Source organism: Mobula birostris, chromosome 12 (assembly GCF_030028105.1).
Source record: "Mobula birostris isolate sMobBir1 chromosome 12, sMobBir1.hap1, whole genome shotgun sequence".
Classification (NCBI taxonomy): Eukaryota; Metazoa; Chordata; class Chondrichthyes; order Myliobatiformes; family Myliobatidae; genus Mobula; species Mobula birostris.
Window position 1 is genome coordinate 46039364 of NC_092381.1, and position 16641 is coordinate 46056004.

At 42.0% G+C, this 16641-nt stretch overlaps 1 long non-coding RNA gene across 1 annotated transcript; it reads left to right on the plus strand.

Moving 5' to 3' along the window:
- The first annotated feature begins 7736 nt into the window (after positions 1-7736).
- Positions 7737-11277, plus strand: LOC140206317 (uncharacterized). Its single transcript, XR_011888113.1, has 3 exons — positions 7737-7911; positions 10325-10580; positions 10679-11277. It is a non-coding gene; the product is annotated as an uncharacterized lncRNA (long non-coding RNA).
- The last annotated feature ends 5364 nt before the right edge of the window (positions 11278-16641 follow it).

Sequence of the window (16641 nt, forward strand, 5' to 3'; positions counted from 1 at the left end):
ATCCACCCCATCATTCCCTCTCATAATTTTAAGCTGTTCTATAAGAGCATCCCATGTTCTCCTACATTCCAAGGAATAAAGACCTAGCTTGCCAAACCTTTCCCTATAAGTGAGTCCCTCAAGTTCTGGGAACATCCTAGTACAGTAAATCTGTTCTGCACTCTTTCCAGTTTAACATCATCTTTCCTATAATAGCGACAAAAACTGCACACAGTACTCCATGAACAACCTCACCAACAACTTGTGCAACGGCAACGTAATGTCAAACCTCTGTACTCAGTGCATGACAACTGAAGGCTGTTGTGTATTTAATATTTCCGTAATATTGTAAATATATCGTTGGATTAAGCATTCTTTGTAGATTACATAATTCATTACCGTTATATGTAAAAGTACCTGAATGGTATATGCCATTATGCCACCATGTCATGAGTACATGCCTCACTAAAACACGCATCTTTCAATTAGTTTTATATTTTGGAGTTATGTTGGTGATGAGGAAGTACTAAATAAACCAGAGTCCGCTACCTACCTGTTAAAACACAGTGGGTCATTCAAGTTCAGTAAAAGGCAGAAAACAGATGAATTCACAGGTTCATAAACAGCGAGTACCAGGTGATGATAATCAATTAAAAAAAGAGAGCAGAAATGGCTGGCTGCATCCAAAAGATAGCTGTAGATTACACAAAAAGAATAGCTGGCTGATGTCTACTGAGTGAATTGAGCAGTATTTTAAAGCAAATTAAATAGCCAATGAGAGCTGGGTACCAGTTTTGCTGCGTGTAATAGGTGGAAAAGCATACAATTTGCTCAGAGGTTTGATTCCTCCAACCAAACCAGCTGAAATGAGACTTGCTGATATCATGAAAGTAATGCAGGAATATTTAGAACCAAAACCATTGTTGATAGCAGAACACATTAGGTTTCATAAGTGAAATTAAAAGGAAGGGAAGTCCATTTCAGCAGACATGGCAGAATTGAAGAGATTGTCTGAGCATTGTCAGTTCAGTTTTGGGCTTAATGATATACTGAAAGGTAGTTTATTTTGTGGAATTTTTCTTTTAAAAAAAGATCAAAAACAGCTCCTAACTAAAGCAGAACTCACATTTAAAAGAGCAGGTGAAATCACTCTATCAATGGAAACAGCAGACTGAGACACAATTGAGTTGCACTCAGGAATGAAACTAAGCTAGAACAAACTTGCAACATCTAAACAGAAACCTGCCTGGCGAAACAAATTGTATTACAGTTGTGGCAGGGGCTCACATACACTACACTAATGCAGGATTAATGGCAAAATTTGCAGAACATGCCATAAAGAAGGGCACATACAAAGAGCATGTTGAGCAGACAAAACTAAATGGACTGCGCAGGGAAGAGAAAAAGATAAAATGTCAAGTTGCAGTTTCATAAAGAGCACTAATCTGCATGCTGTTAATGCAAAATCTGATAATGATGAGAATGACACAGGACTGAGTAACCTAGAGAGTTACAACATGAAAACTAACAAGAGACAAGCAATGTGGCTTACACCAGAAGTGAACAGCAAATTAATTAAAATGGAATTGGACACTGGCTCGACTGTTTCAGTCATTCTACAAAATGAGTCTGAATGGCATTTCAAAGTAACCGAACTGGAGCCTGCAGATATCCAACTAAGAACTTACAGTGGAAAAAAGGTAACTCCTGTGGCAATAACATTCGTAACGGTGAAATGCAATAACCAACGAGCCACATTGACCATGTGGTAAAAACACTAGGGCCAACATTTGGGGATGTGATTGGCTGAGACAACTACAACTTGATCCCTGCAGTGTCAACTGAAAGTGAATTAGGAAAGGTACTGGATGATGCCACAGCAGTGTTCAGGTATGGCATTGGAAAAGTCAAACATATCAAAGGTAAAATAGTGTTAAATGAAAAAGCCAGTTCAGTTCCTTATACAATCTACAATAAAGTCGTCAGTGAGTTAGATCACATGGAGGCTGAAGGAATTCTTTCGCAGGTTGAGTGGAGCCTATGGGCATTGCCAGTGATCCCAGTAGCCAAGATGGGTCTGCCAGGATCTGTGGTGATTTAAAGGTCACCATCAAACCAGTACTGAAAGTAGATCAATATCCTCTACCCAGGATAGTGGATATTTTGCAAAGCTTTCTGGAGGGAAACTCTTCCACAAAGTATACTTAGCTGAAGCCTACCTACGGATGGAAGAAGAAGAGTCCAAAGTGTTTCTCATCATAAAAAAAACTCAAAGGGATTTATCGCTATAATAGGCTTATTTTTAGAGTAGCATCTGCACCTGCACTCTGACAGCAACCTATGGACCAGGTGTTGCAAGGATGTCCAGGCTCTCAGTGTTACTTAGATGTCATCATTGTTACCAGTAAGGACGCAAGGAACAGCCCCAAAAATCTCAAGACCGTTTTAAAAAGATTAGAAGATTATGGGCTCAGAGCACAACACAACACGTGTGAGCTCTTTAAACCAAACATCACTTACTGTATGTCACACCATTGACACACAAGGATTACACAAGTCATCAAGGCATGGTCAAAATGAAAACATTGGCTTGAAGCTTTGTCTGGTGGCCTGGGATAGATCAGATCAAGCAGCTTGTCATGCACGGTTCGGGACGTCAACACATCCAGAAGATGCCAAGACCAGCGCCTCTCCATCCCTGGGAGTGACCCTGTCTCCCTTGTCAGGAAAGACATTATCCCACAAGAGTAAGAAATCCTCCACAGCGATTAAGTCTTTAGGTCTGAATGGGACACTTTAAGATTTACTATGCTGTAGATGTCTTTATAGTAGTTGCATTACATAGAATACCATATATATTTGTGTGTATTTAATATTTCAGTAATATTGTAAATGTATTGTTTGATTAAGTATTCCTTGTTGATTATATAATTCATTACAGGGTTATATGAATAGCATACCACAACATAAGCGTGCGCCTTGATTTAAGTAAAAAGAAAAACACCCATCTCCCAGCTCCTTTGTTTTTCTTTAAATTAATTTTTACGTTTTGGATTACAAAATAACAAAGGCCAGTGTGCTAAGCACCCTTTTCACCACCCTATCCACCTGTGACTCTGCTTTCAATAAACTTCACTTGTATGCTCAGCCCCTCTTTGCCACCACACTCCCTAGTGCCCTACCATTCACAGTGAGCGCTACACTTGTTTGACTTTTTAAGATGCATCAATTCACACCTATCTGTATTGAAATCCATTTGCCTGACATCCCTTGGCCCATGTTCTTAACTGATCAAGTAACCTGCGATAACCTTCTTCACTCTTAACGAGGCTTCCTAATTTTATGTCATCTGCACACTTACTGATCTAGCCTGATGCATTCATATCCAAATCATTGATATAAATAACAAATAACTGTAGTCACAACTCCGTCCCCTGCACACATCACGAGTCCACCAGCGTCCATTCCATGAAACATATCCCCTAATCTCCAGCTCCTATGTCTGATGATGGAATCTGCCGGTACATGCAGCTCTGATTTTATTGACTGCAATAGCCTGGCCTCCAAAAGCATATGAAGGTGAGGATGCAAATTGGAATCAAATTTCATGCCTAAATAATTCAAAAAACTAGCATTAAACTTTTAAGTTCTTCTCCAGGATGTAGATGTCATAGATACATTCAGGATTTGTTGTTCATTCCTCATTGCCCTCAGTTGTGACGGGATTGCTTGACCATTTCAGAGGGTAGTTAAAAGTCACATTGGAAGCTAGACAGGAGTAATCGTAAATTTATAAAACAATCAGGTGGATTTGTTGTCACCATTATTGACACTAATTTGTTCTTTCTTATTTAATTGCTGGCATTGATAGTGATATCAATACTTAAAATATTATTTTTTCCCTATTTTGAGTTCTTAAATTTAATGAAATTGGCATTTTAGCGATTTCCACTTATGTTTGCAAGGATTTAACATGATACTCTTTTCCAGTAGGTGGTAGCACTACATTACCTTCTGAAAATTGTGCACAGCTGCCTATAAAGATGATCTTTTCTCTCTAGCAGAAATCAAGAACTAAAGAGGCATCATCTTAAGATTATAGGAAATCTAATCAGGAGCAAAATAAAGTCAGGGGTGGGTGTGGAGAATTACACAACAGATAATGAAACTCTCACCCAAATAGCTTTAGATGCTGGAAGAAGTATTTAAAGGCAAAACAAAGATGGATTGATGTGCTGATAAACCACACTCCAACTGAATGGAGCAGAAGGTACAATTCAGAGGATGGGTTATTCTTGTTCCTAATTTTGCCTTCTCATCCTTGGAGTCACATACATCCTGTATATCAAAGATCTGGCATGAGAAAATAGCATTAGAGCATCTCTATGAATGGAAAGCAAATGTTTTCCAATGAGATTGTATAATACCTACCAGCTGGGTCAGGCTTTTCAAGTGTTCCCATTAGTGCACTGAGCCTAATGCATGGATGAACAGAAGATCTTTATTTCATGAATACTCTATAGAAATAACTCACTTAAAAAAATTAAAGCCATTGTCCACAGCACTGTCCATTAAGAAATCAAATGGAATATTGAGTTTTATAGCAAGAGGAATTGAAAATACAAGTCAACAAACAGCATAATAATGACATCAAATCTGCTGCACTCAGCAGACTCAGACTCCACCATGTAGGGAGATCAGGAGGCACAGGTTCAGATCCACCTGCTGTATGGAAACACACATGTCAAAATGCACTTGGAAAATTCTGTTCTTTTTTGTCGGAACAGATCCACCTTTAGAATACCCCATAGACGGCAAGGTGTCATATGCGCCACTTTGCTCATAGTTAAACCAAGAGTTGTGGACAGAAAATTAATGATCGCCAATTCATAACACTGGTAATCCCATAAACCTCTCCACTCAAGCAGAAAGGAATTGTTCTCTAAGTAATAAATTTATTCTTAGTTATCATGTATAACACTTTAACAAGGTAAAGTCAGAAGCTTGAAGTGAAGCTATGCCTCATGTACAGTAGCTATTAGAAACTTGATCCCTTTAAGAGGAACTTGTCCTGGAGAAGGGTCTCAGCTTAGAATGTTGGCTGTTTATTCCTCTCCATAGATGCTGCCTGACTTGCTGAGTTCCTCCAGCAATTTGCGTGTGTTACTCTGGAAACGAGTACACCATCTGCAGAATGTGATTTAAATCCTCACGCCAGTTAAGTTCTTTTAATGCACAAAAGTTGCATCTTAGGAAGCTGCTGGGTATAAAATTGAATGTGCAAGATTACTAAACTGAACGTAACCAATAAAACTGCAAATTCTTAATATCGATTAGTACATTAAAAAAAAACAGCCATTAACATCCAAACTTTAGCCTAACCAGCTAGAGATACCTGTTTTTACCTTCACGCTGTGGATGTTTGGGATTAGCTTCTTTACGGACCTTTATCCATGGGCAGGGGTAGGTTTAATGGCAGATTAATCAAGTTACCCAAAAACCTGAATAGCTTGGCAGCATTGTCTCGTCAAAAGCAGATATCGGCTCAAAGATCGACCACCGCCTGTGTAGTGCCTATGCACCATTAGGGAAAGGAGTCTTTGAAGACCACAAACTACAAGTCCAAACAAGAGTTTTGGTCGACAGAGCAGTCCCCATTCCTACATTACAGAGACAAGATTCTGTGAGCACGTTAGAGACACCCAGATGGGATGTTTCCTCCCAGGTGCCAGGGTCAGGGATGTCTCAGATTGGGCCCATGGATTTCTCAAGGGGAAGGTGAGCAGCCAGGAGAATTGGTACACATTAGCACCAATGCTATGGGTAGGAAGGATGAGGAGGTCCTAAAGAGAGATTTTAGGGACCCACTGTAGGTAGAAAGCTGAAAAACAGGAGCTACAGAGTAGAAATCTCTGGGTTGTTGTCTGTGCCACGTGCCAGTGAGGGCAAGAATAGGAGTATTTGGCAGTTATATGCATGGTTGAGGAACTGGTGCAGGGTGCAGGGGTTCAGATTTATGGATCATAGGGATCTCTTCTGGGAAAGTTATGAATTATACAAAAGGGACACCCGAGGGGGACCAATATCATAGAAAAACAGGCCCTTCAGCCCACAAAGTTGTGCCAAACATGTCCCGACCTTAGAAATTACTAGGCTTACCAATAGTCCTCTATTTTGCTAAGCTCCATGTACCTATCCAGAAGTCTCTTAAAAGACCCTATCGTATCTGCCTCCACCACCGTTGCCGGCAGCCCATTCCACGCACTCACCACTCTCTGAGTAAAAAACTTACCCCTGACCTCTCCTCTGTACCTACTCCCCAGTACCTTAAACCTGTGTCCTCTTGTGTCAACCATTTCAACCCTGAGAAAAAGCCTCTGACTATGCACATGATCAATGCCTCTCATCATCTTATACACCTCTGTCAGGTCACCTCTCATCTTCCGTCACTCCAAGAAGGAAAGGCTGAGTTTACTCAACCTATTCTCATAAGGCATGCTTCCCAATCTGGGCAACATCTTTGTAAATCTCCTCTGCACCCTTTCTATGGTTTCCACATCTTTCCTGTAGTGAGGCGACCAGAACTGAGCACAGTACTCCAAATGGGGTCTGACCAGGGTCCTATATAGCTGCAACATTACCTCTAGGCTCCTAAATTCAGTTCCATGATTGATGAAGGCCAATACACCATATGCCTTCTTATCCTTGCAAGCAGGTTTGCTAGAGCTGTTCAGGAGGGTTTAAATTAATTTGGCAGGGGGGTGGGAACCAGAATGATAGTGCTGAGGATGGGTTTGTTGATTTACAAACAGATGTAGTGTGTAGTGAGACTGCCAGCAAGGACGGACTGATGATAGGACAAAATTGCAGTCAACAGGTTGAGATGCAATGTAAAAGGCGGTCAAAATCTACAGGACTGAAGATCTACAAATTACAATGGGAGATAGAAAATACATGCCAAAAGGGCAATGTTACAATAATCATGGGGGATTTCAATATTCAGGTAGATTGGGAAAATGCTGGATTCCAGGACAGGGTGGGTTTCTAAAATGCCTGCAAGATGGCTTTTTAGAGGGGCTCATGGTTGAGCCCACTAGGGGATCAGCAATTATGGATTGGGTGTTGTGTAATGAACTGGAATTGATTACGGAGCTTACTTTATTGTAAAGGAACTCTTAGGGACAAGTGATCATAATATGATAGTGTTTAGCCTGCAATTTGAGAAGAAGCTAAAATCAAATGCATCATTATTACAGTGGAGTAAAGGGGATTACAGAGGCATGAGGGAGGAGCTGGCCAGAAATTATTGGAAAAGAATATTGGCAGGGATGACGGCAGAGCAGCAATGGCTGGAATTTCTGGGAGCATTTCAGAAGGGTACACATCCCAAAAAGGAAGTATTCTGAAGGCAGGATGATACAACTGTGTTTAACAAGAGAAGCCAAAGCCAACATAAAAGCCAAAGAGAGGGCATATAATAAAGCAAAAATTTGAGGGAATTTATTGGGAAGCTTTTAAATACCAGAGGGCAACTTAAAAAAAAAGGGAAAACATGGAATTTGAAAGTTAGCTAGCCAATAATATTAAAGAGGATACCAAAAGCTTCTTTGAAGGGTGAAAGAGAGGTGAGAATGGATATTAGACTGCTGGAGACATAGGTGGAGTTAAGATGGCGCTAAACGGTGACTCCTTTGCTTGCGTCTTCGGAAACAGCTCTACCTCCATCTTTAATATCTTTATTTTTCCCTTTCAGGGTTCTTTTAAAGACCCGGACCTGGAGTTACACGCTGACTTCGGTTCTTTGCAGGAATGGGACCTGTTCTCGGAGTTTCAGGACCGGCCGATGTTCAGCACACCAAGGGATTGGCCTGAGAGGTGGCCTAGTGTTTGGAAGCCTAAGACGTCGGGGCTCTGGAGATGGGCGGATTGAGGGTCGGTGTCATGGCTGGATTCTTGTGTGTCATCAGGGAGGCTGGAAAATCTTTCACTGTGGACCCGAAGGCCTGAGATCTTTGCGATCTTCGGGCACAGAGCTCGTAAAAAATGATGAAACAGACTTTTTAACATCGTTGTTGTTATGTCTCCCACTTGCTGTGAAAATGGGGAACACTTCCCTCTCCCTTATTAGGGTTGCCAAATGCTGGATGAATTGTGATAGTCTTTGGGGTAACTGTAAGGCCTGTGTCTTTGCTATCGCTTAGCTCATGCTTGTGCTCAGTAGCGGGTGCACTTTTTGTTTTGCCGGTGGGGATTGTTGCTCACCGCCGTTTATGCGCTGGAGGGGGAAGCTGGGGGGGTACTTTGGGGTTCTCACGTTTAACTGTTGTTCATTCTTTGGGGCACTTCTTTGTTTTCATGGATGTTTTTGTAAAGAAAAAGCATTTCAGGATGTATATTGGATACATTTCTCTGACATTAAATTGAACCTTTGAAAACGATGCTGGAGATGTAGTAATGAGGGACAAGGAAATGGCGGACAAACTGAATAAGTACTTTGCATCAGTCTTCACTGTGGAAGGCACTAGCAATATGCTGGAGGTGCAGGAGTGCAAGGGGTAGAAGGGTGTGAAGTTGCCATTACTGCGGAGGTGATTGAGAAACTGAAAGTCTGAAGTTAGATAAGTCACCTGGACCAGATGTTGTACATCCCAGAGTTCTGAAAGAGGTGGCTTGAAGAGATTGTGGAGGCATTAGTAATGATCTTCCAGGAATCAATTGACTTTGGCATGGTTACTCTATAGAACAGTAGAACAAAGAATGTGAAATTCAGGTGGGAAAAGATGAAAATTCATACTTACTACCCTTTCATCTTAATAAGTGCAAGATATTTCCTAGAATAGGGCTAAAAGACCCAAGTATTCTTTGAAAATTATAAATTGAAGGAGCTAATTAACAGAGTAGAAGAAGAATTTTTCACCAGAAAACACTTTGATCAGACTTTACTTGACTCAAATGCTTAGAAGTAACATAGCAGATGAATGTTTTATGACAAAGGAAGCTAGAGAATTGAGGGAAGAGAATAGTGATGAACATATGCACACTACAACAGAGGTGGTGCTGGTTGTATTAAAGCACATAAACGTGGATTAACCTGAAGGTCTGACCAGGTGTATCATAGGACATTGTGGGAAGCAATTGTAGGGGCCCTTGTAGAGAAATTTCTATCACCTGTAGCCACGGGTGAGGTAGTAGGAGAATAGAGAGTTGCTAACATGGTCGGTTAGGATTGCGATGACAGGCCATAGAACTACACATCAGTGAGCTGAACATCAGAGGTGGGAAGGTTACTGGAAGAGATTCTATGAGCCAGGACCTACAAGCATTTCAAAACAAAGCACTGATAGGGATAGTCAGCATGCCATTGTGCCTCACATACTGTATTTAATTGTGATTTTGTTTTGAATGACTCTTACCAACCTTTACAGATGTACTATAGGAAGGATTCTTTTTGGATGCAACACAGCTTGGTTTGACAACTATTCTGCCCAGGATCACAAGAAATTGCTCAGACTCTGAATGCAATTCAGATCATCACACAAACCAGCCTCATTACCATGGACTGTATCCACACTTTCTGCTGCCCCGGAAACCTGTTGACATAATCAAACACCTCTCCCAACCCAATCATTCTCTCAGCTCTTCCCTCCTGTCAGCCAGAACATATAAAAGCTTGAAAGCACGTACCACCAGATTCAAAGACAGCTTCCATTGCATTATCAGATTCTGGATTGGCCTCCCATACACTAAAGATGAATTCTTAATTTCCAAATCTACTTCATTGTGGCGAGGTATTAGTTTACCTGGACAACATGTTCACTATAGCTACAACACTTTATTCTGCATTCTGTTGTCTTTTTACTATCTCAATGCACTTATGATTTGCCTGGAAGGCACACAGACAAAAGTTTTTTACATTGCAACTCTGTACACATGATAATAATAATACACTAAAAAAGTCTTACTTGCATGCTATATAAATATGACTCTTAAGGTAAACGCATTCCAGTGTAAATTAAGGAGAACATTAATCAAATACTACAGATATAATTATTACTATGATGATCTTTCCATAAACGCTTTGGTCATGTTTTAGCGGTAATACTTGTTATCCTGCCGATCACACAAGTGAATAGAATGCAACTTCGACAGAGTCCAGAAAGTCAGGAATTTGATCAGCATGGAAATATGCTAATGAGGAGGACATTTTATGTCTCAGGTACATGTGGTCGGTCATGTAACCTTCCAACATTAAGGAAAGAGTTGTTAAGTATGTACTAATTTGTGATTTTTTAAAGGAGAAAACTTACAATTATTGAAAATAAATAGACAATTTTCTTTTGTGTAGATACTCACCATCAAATATCAATCTACATTAATCCCATCTGTAACCGGGTGACTGTCATATCTTATTCAGCATCGTTAAAAGTGTACTTACGCATCCACCTGGGTAATGCTAGAATAGGTGCCTGTGCCTTTAAGGGAGACAGTGATGTCATTACGCACGCGCGGGACAGTGGGGAGACCGTCTTGCTTTCTGCTGAAGACGCGTTGGGGCGTTGGAATTGAGTTCCGCCAGAGTGTGCTGGGCATGGTGAGGAAAGGTGAGCATTAATTGACAATATCCATGTGAATTCGTTCATGCTTGTTGGCGGATTGAGAATATTGGTAATTTGACATGTTTTATATGTGGATGCTTTAGATTTTCTCAAGTGAATGACTCAACGTTGGATCGCTTGGCTTGGGCAAAGTTCCTCACCAACCAAGTAGGTCAGTCTTGCTGTAATTTAACTACCAGGCAATACCTTGTAAAAGTTGTGCCAAAGTGTACCTTTTGTCTAGCATTATTGTATCGGGACTGATTGTGCATGTAACCGCGTAGCGTGAATGTTTAGTCTCTGGTCGGAAGTTCAGCACGAGTGTACGTCTTAGATGAGATGTATTCGCTTAGATTTTTCGCTGTTATGTATAAGATGCAGGGTGGGTGGGATTCTAATGTTGTTTGTATTGTGTTCCTTCAGGATTGCCACTACCATATTAGTACTGTACTTGTACCGTATTAGTTCTGGTATTTTTATACTGCATACGCAGTTCTGTCCATACACAAAGGTGTGGATCAAAAGTTAAACTGAGATTGTAACGGCAAGGACTGGTTGTAAATTCGTTCGTTTTGTTTCGCGACCCTCTGCTGGCACTTAAACATCAAAAACAGATAAAGGAATTAAAACCCGAAAAAGTTTTTGTTGTTCTGAGCGTGTACTCTTTTGCTAATGAGGAGGACATTTTATGTCTGAAGTATATGTGGTCATTCATGTAACCTTTCAACATTAAGAGTTGTTAAGTATGTACTAATTTGTGATTTTTTAAAGACGAAAACTTACAATTATTGAAAATAAATAGACAATTTTTTTTGTATAGACACTCCATCAAATATCAATCTACATTAATCTCATCCACTTGATCAAAATGTTTTGCCTCAAATCCCTCTAAACATATTGATTTTTACCACTTTGCTGCAACTCAGTAGAAAGGAAACAATCAATATTAATGTCAACCTAGTTCTATCTCTCTCCATGGACACTAGCTGAGCTGCTGGATATTTACAACATTGTTTTTGATTTCAGTTCCCTGCAACTGCTCTGATTTGTATTTCACAGCTTTTATTTGTCCCTTTGGTTTTTTTCTCTCTTTAAAATCTCTCATTAATGGATCATCTACAAAACTTCATTAGTAACAAGTCGCCACAGCAATCCTGCCCAACTACCCCCTCCCTCATCAGGGAGAGTTATAAGGAGGCTGGCCATAGAAGCAAGTCCTTTGCCCACTGTGTGTCGATCATCAACCACCAATTTTTCCTTCCCTGATTCTACCACTCAACTTGTACATTATGAACAGTGTACAAATAATTCACCAACCGCTTTCCCGTCGGTCTCATCTTCCTTCACCCACTCCACAACTTAAAATGAACATAATTCCTCAGTTTTCCAGTTCTGATAATCTGAAACGTCGATTCTGTCTCTTTCTACAGGTGCCACCTGTTCTGGCCTCCTGAGGCACAGTTCAATTTGTACGAGTATCACTTCTGTAGATAAGCTGCTCTTAAAGTCATTTCTTGCACGGGTTAATTTTGATATGATTTGAAGCACGCGGTGGAAAAACATCCATCTCCATCCTCTCTTTATTTGCCCTTGAAACAGCAATGTCTGTGTACGCTAAGTTTTTGTTAATATTGGTGAGCATTTACTAGATACATTTTAAAGGAAGTGTTATGTTTATCATTTATTGTTATTAAGATATCATTAACCCACAAATTTACTCTTGTTTATGTGGCACAGTTGTGGAGTGTTGCATATGTGTTAACACTGGTTTTGAGAATAATCAGCAGTATTGGTAAACAGTATTTGGGCGAGTGACAATCCTGTATTGAATTTAATACATAGTTTACTTAACTTATTGTAATTTCACAAGTAATATTACACAAAAATAACCCTGAAGAAAGCTTCTGTCTCTGGTGATTTTTGAGAAAGTGTTTAACTTGCCACATAGCTGTGTGGAGACGCATAGCTAAGGCAGTAGAGTGAAAAGATAACTCAGCTTCAAAACTCAGTCTCCCAATCAGTCAGGGCATCAAAGGATATGCTGAGAGGGCAGGTGTATGAGGTTGAGTGAGATCCGGTAGCAGCCACGATGGAATGGTGGAGTAGCCTAATTCTGCTCCTATGTCTTATGGCCTTAAACCATCTCCCACGGACTGGAGAAGCACCTGAATGTCATAAATGATAATGTCAGATTCCAACCTGAACAACGTCGATTGCTGATGCCTGGAAGTTAGGTCAGAATGGGGCTCACCGATGGCATCCTTGCAATACTGGGGCAAAACCATTATTAGCATAGCTGCAGCATGAGCTCAGGCCGGAGCTGAAGCAGCAAGAATGAAAGGAGTGTATGCTGAAGGCGAAGTTGAGATGCAAATAGAGAAAGCTGGTATAGACACGGGGAGAGCGTGTGTAGAGGCTATATTAAGTGTGGGGCAAGGTGGATTGTGAAGTTGAGACTGCCTCCACAGAGGCAAAGTTGTGTGAAGCAGCAGCTGACTGAGGTGGTGGTGAGTCTATAACAGGAGTCAATCATACTTTGCTGTCACAACAAACCAACGAACCTTACATATTTTGGCTATAAGAGAGAATGCTCTAGCTCTGCAAGGAGAAGCTGTCCACACCACATGGCCAACATGCCTTTCACACAGTCCAGTCATTAACAACCAACGTCTACATCAGCAAAGACCCACAACACCCTCTTCTACAGTTCTACCACAGCAAGAACATGAGTCAAGAATTGCTATAGATGCCAACTCCTTCTGCACAGACATGGACATACTGTGTCCATCCATCCCAGGACACAGTCTCCACGTGCTCTCATTCTGGAGTTCAGGTGTATCAGATTAGGCTTGGTATCTGGGTCATCGAGACCTAGTCACAGCAGGACTAAAAGTGCTCAACAATCAGTCGGCCAGTTGTCTGTCCTGGAAGTCAAGCTTTCGCGATGCCATGGAAGGACTATGTCTCAAACCTAGCGAAGAGTTAGGCCTTCTCTGTAAGTGAATGGTGGGGAGAAGCTGCAATATGCAAGAAGAGTTCGGGCATTGCGCGTTAATAATCCAGCCACTGGTTTACAAATGCTGTCGCAGAGGCTAGACAAATGCAATGGCTCTCCAGAGGCATTTGAAAATATCTCTTCCGAGGAACCCTGGAGCACATCCTCAGCGGCTGCGCAAGGGCACTTGGTGAGGGACAGTACAGATGGAGGCACGATCAGGTCCTGAAGACCAGCGCTGAAGTCGTCAGCGCAGGAGTTGAGTGGGCGAAGCGGTCCCGACCCTCCAAGCAGACCATTGCCTTTGTCAGAGCTGGGGAGCAGCCAATACCCGCCAAAAGAACATCTGCAGGCATTCTGACCTCTGCAAGGGACTGGCAGCTGTTGGTGGACCTCGAAGGGCAGCTGAAGTTCCCCAACCATACCACAGCCACCACCCTGTGACCAGACATTGTCCTAGTGTCTGAGTCTACTAAGCAAGTGGTGCTGCTGGAGCTGACAGTCCCATGGGAAGATAGCTTGGAAGAGGCCTTTGAAAGGAAGCTGTCCAAGTACGCAGGACTGGTCAGCAACTGTCAGCAGGATGGATGGGGAGCGAGGTGTCTCCCAGTGGAGGATGGTTGTAGGGGATTCGTAGCCCAGTCTTTAGTTAGAGCCTTCAGCATTTTGGGCATCGAGGGAGAGAGGAAGAGGAGAGCCATCCGCAGTACCACCGATGCAGCAGAGAGGGCCTCAAGATGGCTGTGGCTCAAAAGAGGGGAGCCATGGAGTCATAAGTAGCTAGCCATCTGGACACAAGCTGGGGTCTGATCAGCCCCGGCTGGGTCACCTGGAGGAGGTTGTATGATGTCGATAGACCCGAAACACCCGATGATTCCAGGAACATCACTGAAGATGTGTCCAGAAGCATCAATAGATGTATGTACACAGTAGAATTCATAATTTTCCAAAACTCTCACACAAAGAACCACGGAAGCTACAGGAGCTTCAGGACCTGCTGTTGGAACTGAAAGCCACCAAAAACAAGGGTTACCCACCAGGGCTGAGTTTCTTGGATATAGTAAGAGGAATAACCCCTGTGGTGGAGAAACTACACAACAATATGCAAGAATAGTAAACAATGGAGTGGTTCAACTATAAAATGAAGCCTCATGCCTCCGATCCATCATTTTCATTCTTTGTGGAATTCATCTGCTGCCACATAAAAAAGCGAAATAACCCAGCTTTATGCTCTTAACTTCCAATAACATGTTATTCAAAGAGAGTTCTCCAGCAAAAGCATGGAAAACTAAAACCTCTATCACGGTCAACAGAACTGAAGTAGGAAACTATCATGAACCCCGATAAATAATGCCCTGTCAGTAAGAACCTCACCCTTTAAGGAAATGTAGAAAAACTGCTCACAGACCGAAACCATTTTCTAAAAGAGCACTCAATATGTTTCGAACGTTGTGCTTCAACAATACACCAAGCAAAAGGCTGTGAAGCTATCATACCCTGCACTAGTGCAACAGTGACCAACACATTTCAACACTTCATTCTGGGCTCGCACTGGTTCTAGCACACCCACAGAAGAGCATGGCAGGAGTCAGCTGAACACCCATCAGGTGTAGCTACTTCCTCATGCACAGAGATATACAAGAAAGGCCTGCAAGGTAAATCTTGCTCAAAAATACGTCTAGTCTGTTTCTACTCGAAAAGACATCCTGAAGAAAAATAAAAGGCATATGTGATATTGGTTGTGTCATCGGAAAAATCAACATCCTTTAACAAGTTCTGTTTCCCCATACACTCTAAAGACATGTTCTAGAACATCAGAAGTTGCTGGAAGAAGAGTTAGTGGATTTGTCATGGAGTCAATAGGAATGGAGATCTGCTTACCCTTGCCAACCCTCATTCAGTGGGACCATATGCCCAACAACAGGGATGAAATTCTAACCCCCGAAGCTGCAGGCAATCATTCACTATTTAAGGCCATAGCAGATAAGATTCTCCACTTGACCCTTCTGCTGAGATTCTGTTGCTTTGCGCAGAGAACATCCATGCACATTAGATAGGTGTACAACACAATGATTGGCACAATGTACCTTATGCCCAACAACCGGACCGAGGTTGGGTCATAGTGGGTGAAGTCTGCCTTGATGGTGCTCATCAGCCCACTGTTAGCACATTTAAGATGAACGTCCTGGAGAACAGGTGCCCAAATTATTTCAGACGTTGTGAGAGTAGAATCTGTATGGAAGAGAAGATTGTAAGTTAGAAAACCAAGCTTCTTGACATACTTGCCTCTGCTCAACCGCATTTAGAAAAGTTGCTCTACTGTCACTCAGGAGATAACTATGAGCTGGCACCTTCCATCGAAGATGAGGTCTTCCTTCGAATCATGAACAAAGATCTTAGCAAAGGCAAACAGTTGTGTAGCTTCCCTTCCTTTCTGCCCTCTGAAACAACTCCTACCAAACAACAGAGCACAGGCCCTTAGTCAACTCATGTCCCTCAGTCCCACATTGAGAAGGAAGCCAGAGGGCCGGCTGGTGGCGCAACGACATCAGCGCCCGACTCTGGAACGGAGGTTCCCGGGTTCGAACCCAGTCGGATCCACTCCCGAGTATGCTTTCCATCTGTGCCGGGTTGAGTGTTGAGATCGCAACTCGACCTTGTAAAATAAAAGGGAAAAATACTGCGAAATGTCTGTGTGAGGAGTGGCATGCCACACGGGCTGTGCGTCTGTCTGTCTGTCTCTCTCTCTCGCTCCGCGCCGTGTAAAAGCATGAAAAAAAGAGAAGGCAGCCAGAAATGAAAGATCATTACATGGAGTTCATGGAGAGACTCTTCAGGAACAATCATGCTGACTTAGCACCCTCAGTAGATCACAAAGAACCTGGCATTTGCCCAACTTTTGTGTTTACCATGCTCAGAAATCTGCATGAATACAAATTGTCTTTGATCAAGTGCACAGTTCAAAGGCCTATCATTGAACAATGTGCTCTCGCGAGGTCCAGACCTCCATAACAGTCTGCTCAGGCTCATCATGCACTTCAGAACTGCGTCTGTCACAGTGATGACAAACAT